Source organism: Physella acuta, unplaced genomic scaffold (assembly GCF_028476545.2).
Source record: "Physella acuta isolate Inbredline_101_S28 unplaced genomic scaffold, ASM2847654v3 ptg000536l, whole genome shotgun sequence".
NCBI lineage: Eukaryota > Metazoa > Mollusca > Gastropoda > Physidae > Physella > Physella acuta.
Genome location: NW_026732055.1, coordinates 279,000 through 284,577, shown reverse-complemented (window position 1 = coordinate 284,577; position 5,578 = coordinate 279,000).

Here is a 5,578-nt window from a genome sequence, read left to right as displayed (position 1 = left end):
GTTATCTACACGGATCCTCAAGTAAACCGACCTATACACCGTAAGTAAGTTGACATTTTTAAACCACAAGTTTGAGAACCGTCGGACTAAAGGTACTCAACCAAATAGTTAACATATATTTTACTGTCGACGCTTGACTAAAAAACGATAGGCTAACAAGCTGGCGAGAGATATAAATTCTCTTTTAGTACGGCTAGCCTACAACACGGGGCCTTAAAGAATCCTTGACACGCGGGCCGCCGACAAAAAAGCTCTCACAAAATATGGCGGACGCCGTGTTGTGGAGAGTTTAAATAAGTCGGACCGGGCCGCTAGACGGCGGTGTATAGACAGACGGGGGGTGTAAAACGTCGGCCCGGATGGACCTAAGATGCTGAAGTGTCCACTCAGACCGGATGTTAAACTGTCACGGTTTCCGGTTATCAGGGGCGATAAATGTTTCAGTTTTTAGATAAGATCAGAGATACATGCAAGGGGAGGGAATTTTAGGGGGAGGCGTAGTTACGATAGAGGTTTGGGGTGGGGTGTTATTAAAACCTTCAAAACTACTGAAAGTGCCATTTAGAAATTTTGCTTCCGGGTTATTATTATTTTGAGTTATGTTATGAAATCGAAATTTCTGTTTATTTTTTTTTCAAAGTAGCAAAATAAACAGTAAGTGATATTTCAACGTCATGGGTAGACACAGGTACAGAATATAGTCCAAGTAAAGACAGAACAGTCAGAACCCAACGGGATCTGAACCTACCATTCCACGCGGCACAAAACCAAATAAACACTACCAGCATATATTTATGTTGCGATCATGATTTAAAACTACTGTTTTCATTTTCTTTAACACGCTAAAAAATAAAATAAACATTACGTTTGTCTACTGCTATTAGTCAGAAGTATTTACGACTCTACCCTATTTTCTTCATGGTATTTATTACTCCCTGTCCCTAACTATAATAACAGAGAACCGTATTTCAACACTCCTTGCAGCGCAATAAAAAAATACCAACAAAACAACCCGGATAAAATCAAACAACCCAACCCTTATCCTTTAATATAAGGGTTGGTCAGATAGCCCACCAATGAGTTGAAGCGAGCTGAAAATAAATCTAAACCCTAACCAATAAAATTGTTTGTATTACCTGGTCAAGAGTGACCAAACATACAATCAACGTTCTCGCTAAACCGCTAGATAAAATCTACAGTTCATGAGATGGTTAACGTAAAGCCTTTAATAAAGGGAAAGGGGGACATTCTCCGGACATTATTTTAGTCAGACCAGCTGAAGAATGGGGAGCGTGGACAATGGGGTACCACCGGACGTGTGGTACAGATGGCTTACGTTAAGGCCTCGCGGTTTTGTCCCCTTAATTTACGGCGAGAGTTACCCCCGCATTTGTCCGTCGCCGTAACTCAACTGACCATCAGGGTTAATAAAGGATTTTTTTTTTCAAAGAACCTCTCCTAAAGAAGTTCCGGTGAAAACGCGCGCGATTCCTGACAATAGAGGGGCGAGTCATAAATCAGGGTTTGGGCATGGAGGTTCTCTTTCCATGGACAACACTGACCAACGGATTTTAACTGGGAGAAGAAGGGGGGGGGGGTTAATTGAAAGCAGATGAGATTTTTTTTTTAGAGTTAAATTATTTTGTCCTTCAGGGTTGAAAAATAATTTATTTTCTTAAAGTGTAGCTTTTCATCTGTTAGCGGAATATTTCTTTATTAAAAAAAATTGGAGATTTTTTTTCAGGTTTGCAAAACATATGGTTACCATAAACACCTACATACATACATACATACATACCCACTCACACACATACATCCATACATTAAATAAGCACCTATATACATAATACCCTCTCACTCACATACAGCCATACATAAATACACGCCTATATACATACATACCCACTCACATACATACACCCATACATAAATATAAACGTACATACATACACATAGAATGAGGTTTTTATAGGCACACATTTTCCTCTCATGTATATTAAAAAAACCATCCAATGAATTTAATTATATTTTTAACGGCGCTTTTTCAACAGAACCTAATAACCCCCGCCCCACTTGAGATAATTTAAAATTCTAATTAATTAAACCTAATCAACGGTACCCGGGTGACATCTTCTAACGACCGTCACTCCAATTATTGACGCCATGGCGCCCGTCCCCCCTTGACCCCTGGAGTGTCCCCCCTTTTTTGTCAGTGCTCTCCCTTAAAGAAACCATATTCAGACCATATTGAGACCCGCAGTTTTGAATTGTATGGGCCACACTGCATCGGTTGCCCCCCCCCCCCCCCCCCCTTGACAACAAGTTGAGAATCATCGATTCTACAACAATAAAACTCACTAATGAACTTGGCTTGTCTCCCCTTCCACGCCCGACTCTGACATGTGTTTTAGCGAGTAAAGACAAAAATTGGAGTACCCGGCCTTTAATGAATTGTTATATTCAGCGAACAGTTGTTTCCCTTTCGCATCTTGAGTAATTCTCTCCCTTTATTTTAAATTTTTTTTTTTTTTATTTTTTTTTTTTTTTACTTTTTTTTTCCCGTTTTTTTTTCTCTTTGTAACTTACAAATTTCATCAGACACATGAGAAAATGTCAGATACCCCGTGTTCGAACCCTCGTTAGTCCGCGGGATGACAGGTCGTTTCCAGAACCAATGTCCTCATTAGCAGGGACGGTGAAGGGTGAGTTTGGTCGCCTCCCCGGGCAAACAGTCTCCTGCCCTTCGGTGCCCGGGCAGCTGGATGTTGAGGGAAAAGTACGTCACTTCCGCATTTGACAGCTCGTTTCAGTAAATGAGATTCTCGCTAAAGTAGATTTAGCCATCATTATGAGTTTTATTCCGATCGCAATCCTGATCGTCATTGTTGAAATTTTGTGTGTGTGTGTGTGTGTACTCATACAATCAGCATTCCCTCAAAGGGACATAAGCTAGTGTGCAACGTATATTTTGTGTGCGCGGTGTTCTAAAAGTCTTATACAAGTATATACGTATTTTACTAAATGACTGCGCAGCGGGTTTAGAACTACTGCACGGCCGCACAACCTCGCAACTCGCATACAATTCAAGACTCAAAAATGTAAGTGGGTTACACAATCCATAGGAAGAAATATATATATATATATATATATATATATATATATATATATATATATATATATATATATATATATATATATATATATATATATATATATTGTAATAATTATAGATATATTATAGCGTTAACTTTGCTTTCAATAATGGATAGGTCTGTATTATATCTGGAGGTGGTGGATTAAACGGATTTTGAACCCGTAACTTGGTGTTGTAAAATCGGAGTCTGAAAAGTACGTATGGGAATTATTTACTCAGTTCATGTGATACTACAATTTAGAGTTGAGAACACTACAACGGTAAACGTTAATAAAACCGTTCATAGCGCGTATGATGCTGTATTTATAACTTCTTGTTATCGTTAGAATAAAACAATATCCATGAAACAATTCATTTTTTTAAAATACTAAGATTTATTCTTTGCTAAGATCGGAAGAGGCAAAAATGTATCGATGTATTTACTTTTAATACGATACATACTCGAATATGGGTCGGCGTGGTATAGCTGTAGAGCACTAGACTCTTAACCCGAAAGTTTTGAGGTCGAATCCTGATTCAAATCAGCTCAACGTCCCTGAGTCCACCCAGCTCTGGTGGGTACCTAACACACGTTAGGGAAAGTAAAGGCGGCTTGGCACACTATCACTTCATATGCCAAGGTCATAGAAAGAGATGAACTCTACTTCTTTTGCGCCATGTGTCTTAGGCACGAACGGGAATAGATGATATACTCGGATAAAATATCCCAAATTTCCCTACCCAAACGAAAACAGACCAAACAGGCCACACGGCAGTGACACAGGAAGTGACACGGTGCCAGAGCCAATAAACGGCACCACATCGCCAGGGGCTACGTCTGGCAGCCCCTGCCTCGCTCTCGTCTTTAATTGGTCTCACACTCGCGAGTGGATGAAGATAGTGGTGAGACGTCTTCTAGACATCTAAGGTAATGGGGACAGTCACTTCGGTCAGTGGAAAATAAGATGAAAAAATGGATTTTAATAAAAGAACTAGACGACCCAATTTCTCAATTGGTAAACTGGTTTATCGGCTGCACATCAATAAATAAAAAAAAAAAACAAAAAAAAACCTACAAAGTCCAACAACCAATAGTATGCCTGACCTCGCCCATAGGAATTAAAAACCACTTAGATCTACATGCTATTTCAAATCAGCTTCATTTTTTATGACGTCCCCGTAAATGAGAATAAATAAGAAAACACCGCTAAAATATTATTTTCATATATTTAGAGAAAATTATAATATTTTATTTTATTACCTACATAAAAAGTTTGTAATTAAAAACGCTTTTTAAAAAATTTAAATCATAGAGCATAATACTTTAAATCTTGCGCATCAGATGAACGCGCAAATGTGTGCGTATAATAGAGCAAAAAATATTAGCAGGCCTAGTTGTAGCAAACTTTAATAAAATTTAAAATACATTAATGAAACATCCAATTATACTCTAGATCTATATCACACGGAACTGTCATTGTTTCATGACCTTAGTGTCAAGTTTGAAACAAGCCAGTTCCGTAGTAGACAGACTGACTAACCAAGATTGACAAAGGCATTACGTTACATGAAGGCTTGTAAACATTTTTGTTTTCGTTTCACTTTACTAATATTTTTAATTACCCAGATCTAGCGAAGTAATGTGATTTCCGGAACGGCGAAACGAAATATTTTTTGAGTGATTTTACAGATTAATTCTGGAAACTTCTTTCCTTTCCTTCTGCACATAACAAACATGAATAAATACTCATTTATTCAGACGCAATTTTATACATTTAAAAAATAAGAAATATTTAATATTATTTTGATAGACCGGATGTTATTGTTATAAAAATTTTCTTCATCATTGTGTGCTAAAAATAAAATCAGGAAGTAGATCTAACTCAAATTGAATATTCGAATAAAGGACAATGGCACCTTGTACGTTCGTACTTTTATATCAATTAATCGGCTACATCTTTTATCTTGACTCTTCAATGGTGTAGCCTTAATGAGTTTAGGCTCAATGTCAGATGCTCATGTAGTGGTTATTTTTGTGTCGTTATGAGACGACGCCATTTTAGTGGTCTTACTTTATATTAGCAGTCATTTTGGCTGTAAATATAAAATTAGTCAATTGAAATGTCGACGTCCGTATATTGTTACCTGATAATTGCTACAGGCATCTTGACTGTTTTAACCATGAGGAGTGGAACATGTAGTCTACTCCTGCTAGCGAACTGTCGGCGTTCTTTAGCCGCTTTAGCGGTGCCTAGGGTTACTTGTAAACCTGTGACTTCGACAGTTAAAATAATATATCCTGCTAAATCGTTCCGCTGGAACTTTTTAGGAGAAAGGATCTTCACAAACCGCCATAACCGCTACAGGTCCTTTGTCAAAAGTCAAAGGTCCCTTAGTTGTTAGCAGGGGGTCCTGAAGATCCATATAAGACGGATACCACTGTAC